We start from the raw sequence: 23,541 nt of genomic DNA on the forward strand, positions 1-23,541 counted from the left end.
CTATGATACTTTGTTACAGCAACCCAATCTAAGACACTAGGATAAAAAAACAAAACAAAAAACCTTCCCGCTAAGAACACACATTCATTGCTAATAGAAAGCACCTGCTGTGAGCCTTCACCAATCCCTGCCAAAGAGAGGCGATGAGACTTCCATTCTATCATTTTGGTCCTGTATCCCTGACAAACAGGAATGATCTGATTTTAAATGACTTCCATCATTGTTTTACACAGAAAAACCTCAGTTTATTGGGGGATGCTCTAAATAGGAAGGGGTGAGGTCTGACACAGCTGGGTGACACTAGCAGGCTAGCTGATCTCGAGTTAGCTGACAACCTTATCTAAAACAGGAGACTGCTCCAGGGGACCAGAGGCTCTTCAGTTTCAGAATTCGGTATCTCACTAATTAGGCATTTGGCACCTCTCACTTAAAATTATGTGGAGACAGGGGGCGCATTGGTGGCTCTGTCAGCTAAGCATCTGACTCTTGGTTTCGGCTCAGGTCATGATCTCACAGTTTCATGCATTCAAGCTTCAAGTCCAGCTCTGCACTGACAGTGCAGAGACTGCTTGGGCTTTTTCTTTTCTTTTCTTCCTTCTTTCCTTCCTCTCTCTCTCTCTCTCTCTCTCTCTCTCTCTCTCTCCCTCCCTCCCTCCCTCTCTCTTCCCCCCCCACCCTTTCTCTCTGCCACTCCCCTGCTCATGTTATCTTTGCCTCTCTCAAAATAAATAAACTTTAAAAAATTTTTTTTGAAATATGTGGATACTGAACCCAGTGGCCTCAGCCCACGTACACAGAAATATACTTGACAAAATACTGCGTAGACCATCACTATGCCTGGCTGAATTTAAGAGTATAGTTAAAGTGACTTCCACAAGATTGAAAAGAAAGCAAAATAATGCTTACAAAAAGAGCCTCTCTCCCAGTCTCCCTCCCAAAGGCAGTCGGAGCTGCTACGAGGGGAGGCTACTCTCAAAATAAGCAGTCACCACCTTGCAGTTTTCACTGATGGCCTCAGTCCAGTGAATAGTCATTGGCTGAGTAAAGGTGAGTAAATTTTGCTATTGCAAAAACTGAATGTATTAATGGCACCAGCATCACATTCGTGGTTATTTAATAAATACTACTGACATTTAACTTGCACCTACCTTTACTCCATATGAGTGACCTTCTAGATGGTTTCAGCTTGTAAACAATGAAGCATGAATATGCTCTCAAGCAAAAATCCTCTCAAGCGAAACTATCTAGCTCTCCTGATGTCACAGGAATCTACCAAAGCCTTCAGAATCAGAGTTCTCTCTCTACAAAATTTCATAATACTATTTTCCCCATTTCTAACAACAAAACCTAGCATCGATATCATTTATTGATAATGCAGACTACTGCTTCTTGCAGCTCAAATCGTACTCTTGAAACATTCCCAAATGTGTAGATTGGCAGAGGTGAAGTGAAGGGCACTACCCTTCCTAGCCCAGGGTGAGGATTCCCCCCACTCCACCCTGGTCCTCACCCCCAAGCATACAGAGGTTTGGACAAACAGAAGCCCTTTCAAAATTTCTCCTTCATACTTGCACTCGACTTCACAAGTACTCTTTTAAAGAAAAAGAACAAGCTATTATGGTATCAATATGGGGCCCAAGGGTGCATTTGATTCATGGATATAGGAGGAAGGAGGCCTAGAGAGCAAGAGCCGATAAACTCTGAAGCAAACGCTCATGATTTTTTTTTACATATCTGAGAATTATCTGGATTTTAAGACAAACACTTGGCCCTGATTTTGCCCTAAGCCCTTACTCCTGATCCAACTACCCACGGCACCTGTTTCACAACCTCCCTCACTCTTGTTCTACATCACAGCCCTTCTCACCCATACAGACCCAGGGCTTCACGTGAACTCTAACCACACCGCTGCTGTGCGTCCACCAGGTAGCAGGACTTCTGCTAAGGTTACTATAATGGTATCTGTGTTATCAGGAGACCAAAGTTAAGGCTGTACCTTGATATACTGTGCATGCAAGTTGATAGGAATTCAACGGTCACTGGTCATGGGACAAGGTGGCTCAGGTAAAGTGACCAAAGGACAACAGGACAAATGGTCATAAGGCCTGAGCCACTGCAGTGCAAAAGCAGCATGGTAGAGCTTGCTCCCCTCCCCCCCGACCCCAGGGGGCAAGGGGGGGCGGTGGGCAAAATGTCTGTGAGGAGTCCAGAAGTGAGGCTAACGTAAGGTTTTTCTCAAACTAATCCCATCCGACAAACTGCTGCTGAATCAGTCTTCCCAATTCCAACAGCCTCTCCTGCTCAGAATCCTTCCAGTCCACCCACTGCCTAACAAACACAACCCGAAATTCCTCGGCTATTATTCGCAGCCTTCCAAAGTCTTGGCAAGAATGTACACTGGCTGTCCTCGGGCCCCGAGCCCTGCCATCATTCCACTGCAGCCCAGAGAATGATTCATTTTTACCTTCACCAGCTCCATCTCCCCCTTGCCCATGCTGCTTCCTAAATTAAAAGTACTTATCCCTCATCCACTGTTTCTTTAAACCCTACCTTTATTCATTCAAATATCGAGCCCCCACTGTGCCAAGTGCATCTCAAATGCCATTTAAGAAAAAAAAAAAATCATCACTACTTCTACCAGGAAACCATACCCAACCCTCCAGTTTCCCTCCTGTCTTAAGGGTCTACAGCACCTTGCATTGGTACAATACAACCCTGATCTTCTAGCTTCCACCTTGGTCATTCCCTGGGGAGATAAAAGTAGTAAATAAGAGACTAACTTTTGGGGCACCTGGATGGCTCAGTGAGTTGAGAGTCTGACTTCAGATCAGGTCAGGATCACCTAGTTCCTAGTTTGTGACTTCCAACCCCGCATCGGGCTCACTGCTGTCAGCTTGTCAGCACAGAGCCTGCTTCAGATCTTCTGTCCCTCTCTCTCTGCCCCTCCCCCGTGTGTGTTCTCCCAAACATAAACAAATATTTTTTTAAAAAAGAGAGAGACAAACTTTCCTCAGCATAAGGATTAGCATTCCAGACCCCTTCAGAAAGGGGAAGGGAGTGCTTCAAGAACAAAGGAGCGGCTTACAATGTATCAAATGCTGCCAAGGGGTTAAGACAAAAAAAAAAAAAAAAAAAAAAAAAAAAAAAACCCATCCACTACACTGAGTCCAAAGGGATCACAGGTATGACCCTGGTGAGGACAGCGATCACTAGACAGAAAAGAACTACAATGGTTGAGCAATGAAAGAGTGGGATATAAGGAAATGCAGACTGAACACAGATTCATTTTTGTATCTACTTTTCCTCTATCCATAAGTCCAAATATCTTTAACAGGTCTTATGTGTGCAAGATACCAATAATTGAATAAGTTAAATCAAACATAAAAACTAATCTGTGTCATCCAGTCTACACGCTCTGCGTTCTAGCTACCAATAATTTAAGATACCATTTTATCCTGTTAGCCTTTGAAATATGACAAGTTTTCTCCTCCCACACTGCAAATCAAAATGTTTCATGGATTTTTTTTTTCCCCTCTTTTGCTCCTACAGATGGGAAAGCATCTCACTTAAGGGAATGAATTAATGGGAAAGAGGAAGAAGAAAATCCTTCCTATCAACTTTTAAGTTTTTATTTAATCCTTCCTTTAAATTTTGAGTCATTACCTTTCCCTGCCCTCGGTAGGAACTGAATCTTCTATAAGGAGGGATCCCTCAGTACCGTCCTACACTCCCCATTGCCACAAGACCATTACCCAGGGGGTCGCACAACTAGAATGCTGGTATTGCCTGATCCTGGAAACAAATACATTTAATGACACTGCCTGGTAACATTGATGCAAATCAGTTATTTGATATGATGCAGCTGCTTAAGAGAGGCTTGCAAACTCTCCCCGCTGACTGATCAGGCCTGTTTAAAAGTTTCACAACTCCTTAGCCTAGTGTCTGCTGCTGCCTATCTTTAACCAAAAAACCAACCTTGCACGTGTAAAGAAAAGAAACCAATAGCTTGTAAATGACCCATCTCAGAAAAATTCTTATCCACAAACATGAACACACCCACCTCAATTTTCCTAAAATCAGAAACAAGTTTACCATGTAAAAAGAATTCACAGGTTCAGTTTTTCACTACTGACTTGGGATATAAAAAACATGTATTCATTGATAAAGTATGAAAACAGGGAGTGGCTTGCATACCTAAAGGACTGACAAAATGAGTTTCATTTAAGAGTCATCTATGAGCCAAGCCTTTATAGTTATTTTTAAACCCACTGTATTAAAATCTCATAGAGCGCAACCTTTCTTAATTAAACGAAACGATTGCTGAAAACCCACAAGAATTGGCCAAAGTCATGGCCAATGATGACAGAGGGAAAACCAAATTGATGTCCTCCTAGTAACTACCTTCAACAGGCTTAGCATTATTACATCTTAAGAATAAAGACCTCAGATACGACCATATTACAGGTGGAAAAGAGATGGCCTGGATGACTTTTTCGAAAGCATAAACTGCATGTTGTGTGTCTCCTGGATATCAGGCACATGCATCATTTCAGGGACGTCCAAGGAATACAAGGAGGTGCTTAAGACATCCAAAGCACTACCTCTGTAATCCTCAACATTCTAAAAGTAACAGGCTATTAATCCGAAGGTCACCACACTGCTTCCACTTATGCCTAGCACTGTCAAGTTGTCTTTCAAAAACAACCGGAAACCTGAATCAGTGAATGTTAAATCTGGGGCGTGAGACCAGAGAGAAGCAAAATGGAGCAATGGATTACACGCACAGCAAAAGGTACAAAACACCAAAGGCCATCATTAGAAAACTGGGAAATCTCAGACGGCAGAACTCCAGCACTGTGATTTTATTTTTAGGTTTAGTGATACTTCCAAACGCATTACCTCCCATGCTTCACCCTTAAGCATAAAGGCTCTAGGAGCTAAACAAGTCAATATTCAAGATTATTCCTTCCTCTTAGCTTAGGTATTATTATTTGGGTGTCATGCTTATATTTATTTTCCTGACTGTCACAACATAATCACCCATATACTTCAGCACTGGCAGTAGCCTATCGTCTTTAAAATACCAGGAAGTCGTTCCTGGGTCTTCTAAATCTTTAAAGGCCGGTGGAACTAGAAACTTAGGAATGCTCTCTAACCAGGAAGTCCTCACACATTAACCCTCCAGAAGTTTCTTCGTTTCCTATTTGCAAACTGGTCTGGCAAGTTGTAACACAGCCAGTAATCAGCACCTCAGACATAGCAGACGTAGATAGGGTTGGCATGCTGCATTCAGACACTGGCAATGACTGAGCCAATTACCACACAGGCTTTACAACAAAGCACCTTCACTTCATCTGACCTACTGATCTACACACAGTTCTCTCAAAGCTGATTTCTCAGCTCTAATTCTTGCTGAGGTAAGGAAGACTTTTTCTTTTTTTTTTTTTTTTTTTTTTTTTTTTTTTTTTTTTGCTGACAACCACTCCACAAAGTAGTATTCTGTAACTAGTGGCTGACTGGTCAGCTGCAAAGCTGACTCATACTAGAAGAACCCACTCCCGAAAATGTGTTAGTTTCCTACTTGTGATAAAATGCATATAAGCCATGTGAAAAACTCCACAGGCACTCCATAATGTTATCCAACTGTCATCACAGACACAGAGAATCATGTTCCTCATGGAAACTACAAATAGCTAAAGACACCCAACACTTGATCTTTCAGCCATATTGTGCAAACTATCAATAAAAACATTAAGGATTTTCACGGTCAAATATTTCTATGCCCACACCGCACACACCCATCAGAGTTAACTTCAGTAAATCCAGTCTCTTTGAGACATTCACTCCACAGCAATGTGAAACACGTTATATTAGCAATAAAAGTGTTTTCTTTATTCAAATGTTGCTTCACCTTATTGCACCTTCCTCATCCCCATGTTACAACAGAAATGCTAAGTGACCAAAACTATTTAGTGCCTTTAAAAAAAAATTGTCTATTTTGTACCACTTCCAAATCAGAGCAGCTCAACTATCAGAGTTTTTTTTTTTTTTTTTTTTTTTTTGAGAGAGAGAGAGCACATGGGTGCAAGTGGGGGAGGGGCAGAGAGAGAATCCCAAGCAGGCTCCGACTGCCAGCACAGAGCCCAGCATGGGGCTTGATCCCATGAATTGTGAGATCATGACCTGAGCCAAAATCAAGACTGAGCCACCCAGGTGCCTCTCAGAGTTTTTCAGTTTAGAAATTCAGATTTAAAATAAATGCCTAGAATTTAGCAATACATATCTAGAACTATACAATCTGACCCAGTTATTCTATTTCTAAGAATTTGACTTTTATGAAAGTACTGAGACATACACAAAGAATTATTTGTTTTGCTCTCATTAGTGGTAGTTAAGTAGCTGGAAAGGAATCTACTTTAGTAACATTATGCAATTAATGAAACTGTGGTACATTTATCAGATGAAACACAACTATCCACGAACAACATTTTCAGTGAAACAGTATACCAAAACACTCCTAATATTAAAGGGGCTTTATTTCTTTTTTAAGGGAGAACAAAAAAGTTAAAAGTATGACAACAGTTTAGAGCCTTGGGAAGGAGCTACTTAATATATAAAAGCAGTTCCCAGATTTTGTTTGTTTTAATGTATATGGAACCTGAACATCTCCAGTATCTAGAGTGATACCACATCCTGACTTGCCAGACCCAGTCCCGATGTAAATATTAACAGTGTCCAGTTTGGTCAACAAGCTCAGTGGTCACCACACCTATATCCCAATCGTTTCCAGGTCCTAGATAAGGTCGCGAACAGTTATTCCTAAGTCTGCAGGAACAATGGCTCCTACTGCCAAATACCAGACTCGAGCCCTTGCTCTTTTCCCTCTCTCTGGAGTTCCTAAAGGTGAGAGGTGGAGCAAGTGTCTAACCTACACAAAAGTCAGGTTGCTCTCTGGGCCTCTGCGTCTCTGGGCTCCAGGTGCTTTTCTCCTGAGCCCACTTCACTATCACTGGACCCCATCTCGGAGGAATACACTCTACCACCACGCCCTTAGGCCTCTGCTCGCCCAGCTGTGCCTTAAGTTCTGTCACGACCTGCATCTACTGTCATCTGCAATGTCTCACTCCATGGCTTGGGTCACCCACAGGATGAGGCTGACCGGTCACCAACCTCAAATGTTTCCTTCTCTCTCTGTGCATGATCGGCAAGAAACTTCCCCTTCTCAAGTCCCTCTCTGTGGATCAGGCCGGGGGAATCCCACAACACAGCTGCAAGGTCCCTGCTGTAACATGGTTAATTCAGTCTGTTTTCCCCAGCACTTGAAGCCTCAGGAGGACAGATCCAAAAGAAACTGAGATAAGCACACCATCATCTCATCAGAGATACAAACGCTGCCCTCTTCACCTCAAGCCCTGCTTGCCAGACTCCTTCCTCACCCGTGTCAGCATTCTGTTTCATTCTCAGGGGAGCTATGGTCACTCCAAGTAACCTGGCCCCACACAAAATATGCGGGGTAGCCAAATACAAAGGTAGAGGAGGGGGAGGAGAAAATCTGTCACTCAACTCCACACACTGGCATACTGGGCCCCAGCTCTGACCCAGACAGGCCCAAATCTACTGCTTAACACACATGCACCTATGCAAAGACTGAGTGAAATAAGTGAACATGTTAAAAATATAATTTATGGGTAGCTCACAACTGATTCCTACTTTTTATTATATATTTATGTTCCGATTTTTTATTTTTTTAAGTTATCTCTACACCATTGTGGGGTTCAAACCCACAAGATCATGGGTCACATGCTCTACTGACTGAGCTAGCCAGGCATCCCTGTTCTATAATGAATATGTATTACTTTGAAAAATGAGGGGGGGGAAAAGTGAAATATAAACCAATTCATGGGTGTTCACAGTGATCAAATGATTAGAAATTAGTAACTTACAGAAAAATTAGAGATATACCACAACCCAATTAACGTTTTATTGCTAAAAACACAAATGACTGACAATAATACACCATTTCCCTTTTACTTAGGCAAGACTATAAGGATGTAAGAGTCTAGAGGAAAAATTACAGTGATATGGCTAACAGATTTTTAAACAATATTCTTTCATTTAAACCTCAGGATTTTCACAAAAGGAAGTTATTTTGGGAGACAGGTGATCACATATTTAGAACCACAAAAGCTTAGACATTAAAGAAAAATATAATTGGAAGGCATGGAAAATTATATAGACCCTTCAGTCTGAAAACAGGATAGACGATAATCTAGAAAAGATACAGAAAAGAAAATAAGATAAACAATTTAAACTCAGTTTAAAAATAACTGAGAAAAGGGGCGTGTGCGTGGTTCAGTCAGTTAAGCATCTGACTTCGGTTCAGGACATGATCTCGCGGTTCATGGGTTCGAGCCCCACATCAGGCTCTGTGCTGACAGCTCAGAGCCTGGAGCCTGCTTCAGATTCTGTGTCCCCCTCTCTCTCTGCCCCTCCCCCACTCATTCTCCCAAAAATAAACATTAAAAAATAAATAAATAAGAAAAACAAAACAAAACAAAACGGAGAAGTTGCCCGAAAAGCAGCCACCGCTCTGATTTCCCCTTTATGTCAATGTGAGCACTACTGTCCAAGCTCTCAAGCTGAAGGAAATGTTGGGTCACCTTTTATTCTTCCCTTTCTTACCTTCCAGATCTTTCTCTAAATCCACTCCTAAAATAACCCATCCCCTGGACACTGCACTACCCTCCAGCTTGTCTTACCATGTCTGGACACTTCCCCCCCATCCTCCCCCCACAACCCTTTCCCCTGCTACCAAACTGTGAAAGGAGACGCCAATAATACCACACTGATAAAATTCTCCCATGGCTTCTCACTACCCACAATAAAGCGCCAGCTCCTAGGCCGGCACTCCAGACCTCAGCACGAGTGTTGCCTTGCACCACCTCAGAGCAGAGCACACGTGGCAATGGTGATCCCTGCAGCTAGGTAGCAGGACTGCCCCGGCCATCACCTCTGCTCTAACAGGACTCCGCCAGCACACTGTACACGTTCCCCACAGCCGTGGTTCTCAAGAGCAGGTCTTGGACCAGTAGCATCAACATCTCATGGGAACTTGTTAGAAATGCAAATTATAGGGACCTACTGTACACCTACTAAAACAGAACTTCAGGGACGGGGCCCAGCAGGGGATAAAGTAAAAACCACTGCCCCACAGAAACCCTCTAAAGCTACCATACTGACTTATTCACCATTCCCAGACTACGTTTGTACTTTCCTCTTCTGGCCCGCAGTCAAAGGACATCTATCTAAATCCTGGCCACTCTTCATAGCACAGACCAAGTCCTTTTTCCGTCATAAAATCTTTACTGATCACTCTAATGAATTCTTGCTTTTCAAATGCCAACAGAACTTACTGTCCCTACCACTCACTTAAATCTTATTAAAATGCAACAGAACAGAGAGATGACAATACCTCAAACTTCCAGGGTGGGGATTACAAACTTCATAAAATGTGCCAACTTTAAGCAGAAAGTAGTGGCAGCCAGGAACCATGTGTTAAGAAAGATTCCTCAGCTATAGCCAGGTAGGAAAAGAATATTTCAGTGAGCGATATCCCTATGAGCAGATTTCCTGGGAGAGTGGGAACAATCCAATAACGTATGGTTTTAACCCAAAAGGACATAGAGGACAAGAAGCAGGATTTATTTTGAAGCTCACATTATCTAGTCCAATGCCATACACATACTGTAATAAAAGGTAACTACACACTGGCTGGACCTACAAACTCCTTTCTAGTTTTAGAGTTCCAATCTCTCAAGATGTCTCCCCATCTATAGGAAACAAAATCTAGTTTTTAGAAACTGAGGTCATTAAAAACACAACATTTATGGTATGATAAGGGCCCCAATGTATAACCTCATGTATGTTACTCAAGGTAATAAAAAGCAGAGTGCACTCCCCCAATTCATATTACTGTTTAGAGACACAAACTGTCCCTACCAGAGGTATAGGAAAGACACAGTCAGAAAGGACACACCCATGAATCACCCTCGAAGCCCAGTCAGCGTGACTCACAGATCTGCCTGTCTGACAGAAGAGTTACATCTCTAAGCCTTAAGTTCAACACAAGGCCAAGTTGGAAAAACACACCCTAAGCAGACAATTCTATCCAGCCACACAGACCTTCATTCAACTGGCACAGCAAGAAGATGAAATCTCCTAATGGTAAACAGACACAGATATGTACTTGAACTCAAATCTGGCACATCCATCTTACAGCAGCTTATCATCAATATACACTTAAGTCCAAAAGAAGAAAACTGATCATGACAGCTATCAGCAATGCACAGTACTTTCCACTGCCAGGTCAAACCCAGCCAGAGTTTTTCTGGACTAGTCAGTAACAAATATAGGCAAACATCTACTCCCTAGAGCCTCAATGTGACTGCAGGCCACTCAAGAGGAGAGTAGATAGATGCTCTTCTTCCACAGCAGAGAACCTACCCTAAAGCTTTTACCAGGCCCTGGAAAAGTCCCCAAAACCCCAGTAGGATCAGAATGAATCACATTATGTCATCTGAACCTCACAGCAGCTAAGGGAACAGTCCATGCTCCACTGTGAGTCCTGATGCGTGAGCTTCTGATGCTACCCCGTGACCAGGGCAGCTGCTCCCTATCAAACCTTATCTCAATAGCAGCAGAGCTCCCAATCAACCTGGATGAAGAATGCAAAAGGGGGGTGCCTGGGGGGCTCAGTCAGTTAAGTGTTCTACTTCGACTCAGGTAATGATCTCACGGTTCATGGGTTCGAGCCCCACATCAAGCTCTGTGCTGACAGCTCAGAGCCTGGATCCTGCTTCAGATTCTGTGTCTCCCTCTCTCTCTCTCTCTCTGCCCCTTGACCGCTCATACCCTGTCTCTGTCTTCCTCTCTCTCTCTCAAAAGTAAATAAACATTAGAAAAAAAAATTTTAAAGGTTGGGGGGAAGCAAAAGGGTTTGGAGACTTTCTTTTTCACAAATTTATCAAAAGTTCTAGAGTAACGACTCCTAGCCAGCTTGTTGCCTGTGGAGGTGCCACAGGTGGTGTCTGAGAAATACATTTCACATTGAACCAGAACAACCACTAAAACTTAACATCTGCAAGAGGACATTTTTCTCATTAGTAGGTTGTAAATCTGTTGTCCACTAGTAGGTCTACAGAAAGTATATGTACCAGCCAACAAACTGCTATGTCGAGACTAAGAATTTAGAAAGATATTTACTGTATTTTGTAATATCAAGTCTCGGAAATCATCAAAAAGTTACATGCCAGGATAACTGCAGAAGGCAACGTTTGAGTTCCTGGATTCAGATCTGAGCTTCAGTACTAACAACCCATCTGTGCCTCAGTTTCCTAGTGTGCAAAATAGAAATGCTGTCAGAGTGAGGACCAAGTAACCTAGTATTTGTCACATCTGAGGACAACACCTGGTACACAGCAAGCCCTGCATCCGTGTTAACCAATATCACTACTGTCTGGACCAGCCAGGTGTGCTGTGCTTTGCTTTTTCACACCATAACCCTGAGCAAGAAGAATGAGAACCCCTGTTCTCCACAGGAGGAAATTTAGGCTCAGTTTGAGTTCTTTTTTGTAATAATACAGTGAGTAAAAGAGAAGAATTCAAACCCAAGTCAGCCTGACCCACAAAGCCTATGCTCGTTCCATATTCCCACTGCCTTCTGAGTGAACCAAAGAAAGACAAAAGACAAGGGCACCAACAATAATCACCCTTCACCATCCGACCAGGCCACATAACAATACACCAACTTGGCACATGTGAGAATAAGCTTTAGACCAGGACTTTGATGCAACTCTGAGAAAAAGCCTTTACCAGCACTGGCTCTCAGGCCAGCCCTTGAGACAACAGGCATTGCTTTCTTCCAGCAGCTTCCCACCTGCATAGCTCTGCCCTTGCAGAGAGGCCATCTCCTTCCACCTGAGACAAAAGTCAAGCAGCAAATAGCAGGGGCCCACCTAAAGCCCCCTTTATTTCTACAGGGCTCCAGACTGGCCAGGAGGCGGGATGCAAGCTTTACACCTGGACTCTGCAAATGAGGATGTGGGGGGTAGGTAAGCAGCATCAAAGGGGAAAGAGCGATGGCAGAGTCTTAGCATGGAGAAGTCACAGGGCAAATACTGCTTATGTCGACTCGGAATTCCGCGGGACTCAGTAAACACCAAAGTGTTTATCTCATCTCTGCCTCTTGAAGCCCAGGGAAAAAATAAATAAAACACATGCAGGCGGCTGGGTAAAAGCATTATGTGAATGTTATACAATCTCCCATGGCACACAGGCAGCAAGTCCTCTAACCCCTGGGTGGTCACCATTCCACAAAATAAAGTCACAGGAAATAAAGAGGCTTTACAGGTTAAAAAGAAAAACTAAGTACGTTACAGAGTCGAGAACACTAAGAGGACAAAAAGATTAAAAACAACAACAACAACAAAAAAACTCTAATCTCGAAATCGCCCTTCTAACCCTCACCTAAAGACATACTTTTAAACCCTACAGACACAAGCCCAGGTCATGTGCACCACCAAAGCAAACCTGTCAAGCAACATCAAATACCTGTAGAAACTAATTCTCGCATGAAGATTCCACTAAGAATAAGAGCTCATGGTTACCTAGCCTGGGGATTACAGAGTTTAGCTGGAGAACCCAGGATAAATTAGGTCAGGAGTGGACACCGATGCTGCTAGGTATCCACCTGGTCTGCACGCGGTCAAATACGGGTATTTAATATGTGCTAAGATAATATGTGACTGCTAATAGCAGTCAACACTTATTCAGGGCTAGCCCTGTGCCAGGCACTGCCCCAAGTGCCCTACATATGTTAATGCATTTCATTCTCACAGCAACTCTATGAATGCTATTATGATACCCATTTTATAGCTGAGGAAACTGGGGCTCAGAGAAGCAGGAAACTTTCCCAGGATCACATAGCTTGAATGGCAGGACCCGGTGTGACCCACCCAGGCAATCAGGTTCTCAAGACTGCGTGGCTAACCAGAAGTGCTGCTTCATGAATGACTTCCAAACATACCTCAGGCTATGCTCTAGAACTGATCAAGGGTTCAGGCTATGCTCTAGAACTGATCAAGGGCTAAATAGCTGAGAAAATGAAATAATCCTTTAAAGGGGCTTCTAGGAGCTCTAAAATATGCCTCTGTTTCTGAGTTGTCCACTTTCTTATTTGTGCTGATTCACATTCTGAAGACCTGAGGTGGAGAGCCAAGAGCCCTCTTTCCCTCTCTAAGGGATTCCCTATCATTCCATTTTGATTTATCGCTTATATTATGGAGAGCACATGCTTTTTAAAAGACTGTTTTAAGCTTCACCCGTGAAAAACAGTTCATTGTTTTTAAAGCTTGACTTACGACATCATGGCAACCCTGGATACCACATCCTAGAAAACATTACAATGCCACTTTATGTCATAACTCAGAATGTAACATTCAAGCCCACTTATGGATTGGGGTTGATTCCTAACACAAACTTTAAAACATAACACTGCTTCCCAAGCTGTCACTGGGCAGCTGGAATCCTAAAATATGAACCTTTCCGTTGTCCCCCTTTGTTACACTGGGTAATGTTCCAAGGGATGTTTATATTAGCCAGCGCAAAAGCTACTTTCCACTCAATAAATGTAACTGCCCTTCCCAAGTGGTGTTTGGGATAGAGCAAAACTCAAATTTGTGGTAAACTGAGTGGAACTACAATAAAGCTTTGTAAAGTGTTTAGAAGAAAAAAAAAATAATGTCTCGAACAGATATATGAATCATGAAAATAAGGTCACACTGACCCATAACAAACAAGCATCTTTTCGGAAGAGAAGTGTGTTATTTTAAATATTTTCAAAGAACCCTATCTTGACAACAAGTATTAACGGTTTCTTAATATAAAGAAAAGTCTCCCTTCCACCAACCAAAAGAGAAAACCAAAAAGAAATGCAGAAGACGTTTATTCAGATACCTAGTACTTAAAGCGTTCTTTTTACCACTTAACTCCAGAATGTAGGACTTCTGTCACAAATCTCTCCTAGTAAATTCCCAAAGAGTTCCACCTAACCGCCTGTATGTATCGCATTTGGAATTCTAATCAGTTCCGCCCACCCAATGACTCACACTGAAATATTAAGATATGAACAGCTGCACTCATCCAGCACACTAAGAATAGTTTTCAGGAAACCAAGCTCCAGTTGGAAAACGACATTTAGAAAGCCTTCTTCTCAACTTGAGAGAACACTGTGGGAAACTCCTCTACAGTTAATAATGAAAATGCCCGTCAAAGATTTTTAAACACTTAGAAAGCACATATCTTCTCCTACAAGTACACAAGTGAAATGATTTTGTGACCAATTAATACCCCAGGATTTTAAACTGATGTGTGTTTATGTGAAACTCTCTGGATGATAAATGCTGGCTAATGCCTTGTCAAACATCATGCTTCAAGAGAACGTCCTCAGAGGAATTACCGCTCACTCACCATGAGGCACAGGCCACATGGCACCGGTCTGAACAAAAACATTAAGTCATTCCAGGCCTGTGTTTAGTTTTTCTTTCACATTGCTTCCTCGCTCTTCTGTCCCACCCCGCCTTACACCTCTGGTCTGTGTGTAGAAATGTGGTTGTGGTGGGGAGCGGGGTACTGCTAAGTAAAGGGGCGAGAGGGGGAAGAGCAGGTCTAAAAAACATAAACTGTGATGTGTGAAAAGTGTCAAATGGCAGAAACACACTACTGCCAGGTGGAAACACTGAAAGAATCCAGGGAGAGAGGGAGTCAAAAAAGTGCACTGCTGTGCTTGGGAGAAGCCTGACATTCCTGCCAACTGGGAGGAAGGAAAGCCTTGCTTCACTGAAAAGTGGAGATGATGCCCTGCTGGGCAGGGAGCAGAAGCAGAGAGAACTTCTCAGAAGAGAACACAAGCACCTTGGACGCACATCATTTGGTTGCGTGAAGGGGGGTAAAGGAGGTAAGAAGCTTATGGAAAGACACACCTAGATATTCAAAGCACAATTCCACCAAAGTATACTTTTATGCTTGGCTAGAACACAAAGAAAACAAAGATTCCATCCACCCCCAGCACAGAGTGGTTAATACTGAGTATGCACTGGGGCGCCTGGGTGGCTCAGTCAGTTAAGCGTCCGACTTCAGCTCAGGTCACGATCTCACAGTCTGTGAGTTCGAGCCCCGCATCGGGCTCTGTGCTGATGGCTCAGAGCCTAGAGCCTGCTTCGGATTCTGTGTCTCCCTCTCTCTCTGCCCCTCCCCTGCTCATGCTCTGTCTCTCTCTGTCTCAAAAATAAATAAACATTAAAATACTGAGTATGCACTAAGCTAGTACTCAGGCCAGGCATTGGATATATTACTTCATTTAATCCTCACCACAACACATATTATGTTCACAGCTATTATTATGTTCATTGCTGAATTGTCTCAACCAAAATTCATCATGTTGGTGTCTTAACTCCCAGTACCTCAGAATGTGATTGTATTTAGAGACAGAATCCTTAAAAAAGTAGTTCAATTAAAATAAGGTCTTTAGGATGGACCTTAATCCAGTGTGACTGGTGTCCATATAAGAGAAGATTAGGACAAATAGGCCAAAGACCACATGAAGACTCGGGGAGAAAGCAGCTATCTAAGCCATGAACAGAGGCGTCAGAGGAAATCATGCAGATACCTTGATCTTGGACTTATAGCCCCAGACTTGTGAGAAAATAAGTTTATGTTGTTTCGGCCATCCAATCCAGGGTACTTTGCTACAGCAACCCCAACATATTAATATAACTGTTACACTGAAAAAGACATTGAAGCTCAGAGAGGCTAAGTAACTTGATCAAGGTCACATAGCTAGTATGTGGCATCGTTAGAATTTGAATCTAGGTCAAAACACAAACTACTCTTTGCAAGTTGAATACTTAGCCGGGCCCAAAGTCAGTACTAATAAATAGTGACCATTCTATTTATACCAAGTGACTAACCTGGAATGCAGGATCCAGAGACATAGCCATAACATAACATGATGAGGGCTGTAATTCCTGAGTGCAATGACAGACAATACTATATATCAGCAATTTAACGGACTGGAATTAAGTTCAAAACTGAAGCAAATTCCCCAATTACATGATTGATGAAGTAGCACAAGTGAGACCTGATAATGACTTGGCCCAAGGAAGTGACGATAAGGTTAGGAGGGAGTAGCTACCCATGAACACACACTACATCTCTACAATCAAAGGGGACGGCTTCATAATACTCTTTCCCCTGCTTTCCTTGGGGTTCTATGTTGTTAGCTGGAATAGGTGCATGAACAGTAGGATGACTTTTCATTACCCGTCTTTTAATCATTCTTAGCCCAAGGCTGTACTCCATAGCCATGGTTAGGAAAGTAGAAGTCACTTCAGGCTCCTCTCTGAACCTCCACAACATATCTCTTAACTACAGCCACTGGTTTTTAAACTAGGCTAGCAAAGGAAATCAGGTTGCACGATAGCATCCCACAGTTTCTTATGTGAAATGATCAAGAAATGGGGCATTCAGCCAAGAGGGGAAAAAAAAACACAGATTCTCAATTTTCAAACAATTAAAACACAATAAGTATGTGGCATTAAAGCTATACTGAATATAATCTTTGGTGATTCAAGAGGATTTTGTGGATCCTCAGGGTAATCATTCTAAGTATTAATCATCGCTGTAAAAAGAACCTCTTAATATATGGAAATTCCAAGGTAGCAGAACGTTAGCTAATAGGGAATTTACGATGTAAATAAAGAAAAGCACTGTGAATCCTATTTGAAATAAATTTTTGATGCATGAATTATTTTTAATATCCATATTATGAGGAAAACAATACAGAACAGAGACATATAAGAACCTAGATGCCTACAAATGCCTACAAATTTACTCTTACTTTCTAGTTAGGGGTTTACCTTAAGTTTTAAAATTATGGGCCACAATGAATAACTTCCATTTTTTCCTCCTTCTTCAAGAACATCTACTAACTTGGGGCACCTGGGTGGCTCAGGTCATGATCTCACAGTTCATGAGTTCAAGCCCAGCATCATGTTCTGTGCTGACAGCTCAGATCCTGGAGCCTGCTTTGGATTCTATGTCTCCCTCTCTCTCTCTCTCTCTCTGCCCCTACCCTGCTCACGCTCTGTCTCTCAAAAATGAATAAACTTAAAAAAAAAATTTAAGAATATTTACTAACTTCCCTAAAGACCATATGTGGTCTACCATATGTGGTGAGAAAATGCCTCATTATGGAACAGGTTGGTGCTACCTGAAGAATTATCCAGTTCTGAAAGCAATATGGGTATCACCACTGCATCATTTATTTCCCCTTTATTTTTAAGTAGCAACTAGCATTTAAATCAAATTTTTCAAAAACAAAAGCTGACATCAAACTCTTGCCATCTCTACAGTTTCTATCATCCATTTCTACTGGGTTGGCAAAAATGTTTTTGAAAAAAAATGGAAAATTTGGCAGAGAAGACTCATAGAATGACAATTTTATTATGAGACCATGCTAAAGCCTCTTATTCCTGAGAAAAGTAAAATTCACTAAATCCAAAATGTCAAGGACTTTTTTGTAACTAGGGAGACCACTGTGATAGGAATAATGAATTGGCAAATCACCAACAAGTCTTCATGTTGACATTAACAGTGGATTCCTCAGGACTATTTGGCAGTAGGCTTACTATGTTTCCAGACACTCAAACCACTTATATTTCTTATCAGAAAGTGTTTCACAATACAATAAAGCAATATAAGTACTCACATGCTCAGTTCCATGATTCATTCAGTCTGATTAGGCTAGCAGTAGTAGGTAGCAATAATGGAGGGAGGGAGGGGTTGCAGGAGAGAAGATCCAGAGAAGAAAAAGTGCCACCCAGAGGAAAATTACGTTGAGAAAGCAACTCACACCAAAATTATGAGCCTCTCAAGAGCAGAAGCCATATCCTAACCATTTCTGAATATTCGGCAGCTAGGGTACTGGCCAATTACAGATGTTTATTTAGTATTTCATATGTGATCTAAATCAATTAAATATTTGAAAATCTTCCTGAAGTAGTTAATCTATAAACTATTAAGAAGGAATAATCCATAAAATACACCATAATTTTCTTGCCTTAAGATCTATACCATATGGGAGGGGAGGTTACTTCCTAGTGTATTTGTATATTCATATATAATATCTTCCATGAGTCTATATAATCCTTTACCTTTGCTCCTTCATACATAAAGCACTCTAATTTATCTACCCTGTTATTTAAGACCCGTTCCCTTGATCATTCAAATACAGTATTTCCTGATCCTCTACCCTTATCAGTATTATTTTCAAATTTGCTAGTTATACTGAGGAAAGGACTTCAATTGAGCAAAAGGCACAGGTTGTTAGTGGAAGAAAACTATAAAAGTTTTGTTTTATTTTCAACATGATTCTTGATAACCTTTTCATTACAGCAGTAAATATGGCCATTTTTAAAAGGTACTGTCGAGGCAAAGCTCGGTCATCTCAGAATGCCTTTCAAAATTCTGACCCTACTTCTGCAGGGAGACTAAATTCTCACCCAGAGTGCTAACATAATTCATTCCAGATGGGTTTTCCAAAAAAGCAAATTCTGCAGCTCACACACATTAAGTGTTCACTTATATCTCATGCGGCCAACTTTGATTAACAGTAAGCTAAATTACTATTTCACAATATTTATCTTTGAGAAGTTAAAGAGTGTTTTGAGAAGAGAGAGCCTGATTAAACAAAGTTAAGAATCAATAGGTTTAAGCAAAGCTAAACAGGTTTCTTTATTGCCAGACTTCCTTTAATATAATCACATGTGTAGTATATCTCCCAGACAGGATAGAACATGTCATGTGTTACAGAAGGACTTTGTCTTCAGAGACTCTTTTCATGGAGCTTCTTTCTACCAGAAATAGCAATCCTCAGAAAGCACACTGGGGATTGCTAGATTAAATCCTATCTTGTGTTTTACTTCAGGAGACCTAACAACAGACCAATACTCTGCAGTCTGTCAGGAGTGCAAATGGATGTGGCACACTGAGATACACATACACATACACACACACACACACACACACACACACACACACACCTGTTCCAAAGCATACTTAATTATAGTACTAGGATATGCAAATACTTTGGTTGTGGCTTATGCAAACTTCACTCCAAAACCATTTGCTACATAGATGCTAAATTACTCACAAGTCACAATGATTTATAGTGAACAATTAAAAGAACAGAAAATGTCACAAACACCTATATTTCTCCACTCCTCTGAAATGCACATGACATCAAAGTTATTCCATGGTCTACTCTAAGTGTTAACTTGAAGTCTGTGAATACCTACACAGGTTATAAACTGACTTCACAGCATTTAAAAGCCCTAAATTATAAGTAAGATTACACGTATCTGTGCATTTTTGCGGAAAGGCAACGCTTGCCTATACTAGATATTCAAAGGTTTCTGTGGCCCAAAATACATTTTTTTAAAACTCTCAATGAACAGTCTCCCAGCATTACTCTGGTAGTATTTCCAACCCAAAACAACTGTATTTGTCAAATCAAGATCATTGAAAACACTGCAAGTTATCCTGATTAAAACATTTCCAGGGGCGCCTGGGTGGCTCAACTGGTTAAGCCTCTAACTCTTGATTTTGGCTCAGGTCATGAGCCCACAGGTCATGATCTCACAGTTGTGAGATCGAGCCTAGGGTCAAGCTCTGTGCTGACAGCACAGAGCCTGCTTCAGATTCTCTCTTTTCCTCACTCTCTCTGCCCCTCCCCCTCCTCGAGTGTATGCACACTCTCTCTCTCAAAATAAATAAATAAACTTAAAAAAACACAAAAAAAACATTTCCAGTAAGTCCTGACCAGGATATTTAAATCTGTGAACAAATGAAAGTCACAGTTGCTATTTTCCTCCATAGTCTGATGGGTTGGGATCTGGTGAGTTTGCAGAAATTCTATAAATGTGTTACCAACAATAAATTCTAGTATGTTATTAAAAATAACATGGGGGCGCCTGGGTAGCTCAGTCAGCCAAGCATCCAACTTCGGCTCAGATCATGATCTCACGATTCATGAGTTGGAGCCTTGCACTGGGCTCAGTGCTGACAGTTCAGAGCCTGGAGCCTGCTTTGGATTCATTCTCTCTCTCTCTCTCTCAAAAGTAAATAAACATTTTTTAAAAAAATTTTTAATAATAACCTATTGGTCCTCAGCATATTGGTCATATAAAAGGCACCTAACAAATATTTGCTGGATTAATTTATTCCAAATTTAGAGTTTCTTAGTTCAAGTGTCATCATTTTATTACTTCAGCAGGCCGATGTGAAATGAGACCATACTTCCTAAGTCACCTCCAATACAACAATCACTTCCCATAGTGCCAAGGACACCTATCCTCTGGGTGTTGTTTACTGACCTAGCTTGCTCAGGACTGGCGAAGGCCATACTCTCCAAACTCAAATCTTTCCAAGCCTAAAAATGCAAAATGTAAGCTCCATAAAGTGGCACAGAAGGCATCTACCTTGCAACCTCATCTCCCATTACTCCCCCCATCAAAACCAATTCTATCTATGCCCCAGTATACCTTTTACTTTCCCACCCATTGCTCTTCTGAATCCTGTGCATCATTCACTTGCTCATGTCCCACTTTACATGAAACCTGTCCAACCCTATTCAGTGCCAAGTGATCTTATTATCCAATATTCTATACCTACCATCATGTTTCTCAAAGGGTGGCCCAAGACATTGCCTCATACTCCAGAGAGAATCTGAGTGGAGACCAGGAAACCACACTGTTAATAAGCACCCTAGGTGATTCTGATTCCCACTAAAGTTCAGGAGACACTCCCTTTGTAAGGCTTAATTCACCTCTATGCCAGTTATTCTCTACCCTAGCTGTACATAAGAATCACCTCAAGAGCTCTCAAAAATATCAATGCTCAGGCCATCTGGGTGGCTCAGTTGGTTAAGCATCCGACTTTGGCTCAGGTCATGATCTCAGGTTCCAGAGTTCGAGCCCCACATTGGGCTCTCTGCTGTCAGTGCAAAGCCCGCTTCGGATCCTGTGTCTCCCTCTCTCTCTGCCCCTCCCCTGCTCACTCATGAGAGCGAGCTGGCTTGCTCTCTCTTTCTCAAAAATAAACATTTAAAAAAAAAAAAAAAACAATGCCCAGTCTCCATCTCAAAGCAACCAAATAAAATCACTCATTTTATAAGGCATCAGCATTTTTTAAAACATTCCTATTTGATTCTAATGCATAATGAGAACGGAGAAACGCTATTCTATAATATCTACCTTGCAATGAATCTTACACATACTTATTATAGGTCTTTTTATATTGTATCATTAATTGGTTATATCATTCTTGTTTTACTTTCCTTGTATTTGTGTCCTGTCACAGTTTATGTCCTGTCTCAATTACTAAAATCTGTTGTTATCCTTCATAATTCCCAGCAAACAGGGCAGAGAGTAGGTGAGTACCAACAACTAATCTTTGATTAGTAACAATCCACCCTACCCCAGTCCACTTGGTCACAAAGAAATAAACATAGCATTTCATTTGTTTGGCTATCTCACTAAACTCATCAACACTCATGTTCCTTTTCCTACACCTAACCCTATCAGGTTATCATTCTATGTCTGCTTCACCTTACAAAGGAGATCAGTACTGGCGGTAATAACACACGTATGTATCAAATCACACTGTACACTTTAAACATCTTACAATTTTGTCCGTTATACCTCAATAAGCTGAAAGAAAAAATATCATTGCTAAAGACTGTAATCCATTAGGAGATAAGAATACATTAATTGATATCACATTTACATTTCAAAAAGAGGAAGTTTCTGATGGTAGACAATCTGCAGTTTCTGATCTAGGCATAAGCATAAAAACCAGAGTCCAGAGAACTGAACACAAGATACTGCTGCTGCTCAGAACAGCCAAAGCAAGTGGTTACTCATTTAATTCAACTCATTTAGTCTTCTTTCTTCTTTTGTCCTGCAAAAGTGTCCTAAAATCACCTTGGAAGTTGCTTACCACTAATTAGCACAAAACCTTAAGAGTCCAGCACTGTGCAAGGTAAACTAGCCCACATACCATGGATGGACAGATCTTCCAATTCACATTGTTCACTCTTATTTGGTTGCAGAATTCCATGCAATTGCATTTTATAGCGGATAAATGCAAAGGCCTGAAGGAATGGCTAGGTCCCCAGTAACAGCCTTCCTTCCATTCATGAAAGACTTCTGTTGCTCCTCTGGAGAGGAGGGAAAACAAACCCTAACACGAGTTTTCAATCAGAGAGGAACCACTAAGTCATGTGGCAGATTCATGCGATTTGAATTGAATGCTGTTGCCACACACACCCAAAAAGTGCCAAAGAAGCCATCTACAAATACAAAACACGCATGGGACAGACTTGTGGCCAGTAAAGAAATTATTGCTACAAAGGGGGAAACCCTAGAGAAAGCTTCAACAATTGTAAACTATTTTAACTCCAGATTACTGTAAAGACAATAATCTGGGCCACCTGAGGGGCTCGGCAGGTTAAGCATCAGATTTTGGCTCAGGTCATAATCTCACAGTTCATGGGTTCAAGCCTTGCATCAGGTTCTGTGCTGGCAGTGCGGAGCCTGCTTGGGATTCTCTTTCTCTGCCCCTTCCGTGCTCTGTCTCTCAAAAAACAAAATAATAAACTTAAAAAAAAAAAAAAGATGATAATCTTATCAAATAAACTGCCTCTCAGAAATAATTACCCTTTCCAGTTCTCAGGCGAAGGTTCTTCACGCCCAGGCTTTTGTTTCCATCCATGGTTTCCACCTGGAGGCTCCCATCACCCACCCCTGAGCCCCAACCACCAGCCCACCCTGCCACAGTGTTCCTATCACCCCTGAAAGAAACTAACACAGCCCAGCATCTAACTGGGGTCTTGGGAAACTGATCACAAATGACAAAATCTTTTCTTCAACTAGTTTTGTACTACCAAATGTTTTTTTTTAATGTTTATTTATTTTTAGAGAAAGAAAGAGCAAGCAAGCAGGTAAGGGAAGAGAGAGAGGGAGAGAAAGAATCCCAAGCAGGTTCCGTGCTGTCAGAGCCTGACTCGGGGCTCAAACTCATGAACTGTGAGATCATGACCTGAGCCAAAATCAAGAGTTGGACAATTGCCACCCAGGCACCCCATCTACTACTAATTGACTAAGTCAAAAAATTAATAGATCTTTTTCTTACATTGTTTCTTTGCCTTTTTAAGTTTTTTATCATGAAAGGGATGGAACAGGGAACTTCCAGGGGAGAATTTGGGGGAAACAAGAGTCTCAAAATGAACCCAGTCTGGAAGAGAGAGAGAGAGAGAATACAAATGAATTAGAGTTCAGCACAAGTGAACATGGGAGGGGTCAAAATGAGCAATGGTTGAAATCAGCAACAAAGAACCTCTAGGTTTCTCTAACAGACTGAGTCTCT

General features: G+C 41.6%; 1 protein-coding gene across 1 annotated transcript in view; it reads right to left on the reverse strand.

Moving 5' to 3' along the window:
* Window positions 1-23,541, reverse strand: part of ARHGAP10 (Rho GTPase activating protein 10) — a 330,784-nt gene that overhangs the window by 280,799 nt on the left and 26,444 nt on the right. The window lies entirely within an intron of this gene.

Source organism: Prionailurus viverrinus, chromosome B1 (assembly GCF_022837055.1).
Source record: "Prionailurus viverrinus isolate Anna chromosome B1, UM_Priviv_1.0, whole genome shotgun sequence".
In the NCBI taxonomy this organism is placed as follows: domain Eukaryota; kingdom Metazoa; phylum Chordata; class Mammalia; order Carnivora; family Felidae; genus Prionailurus; species Prionailurus viverrinus.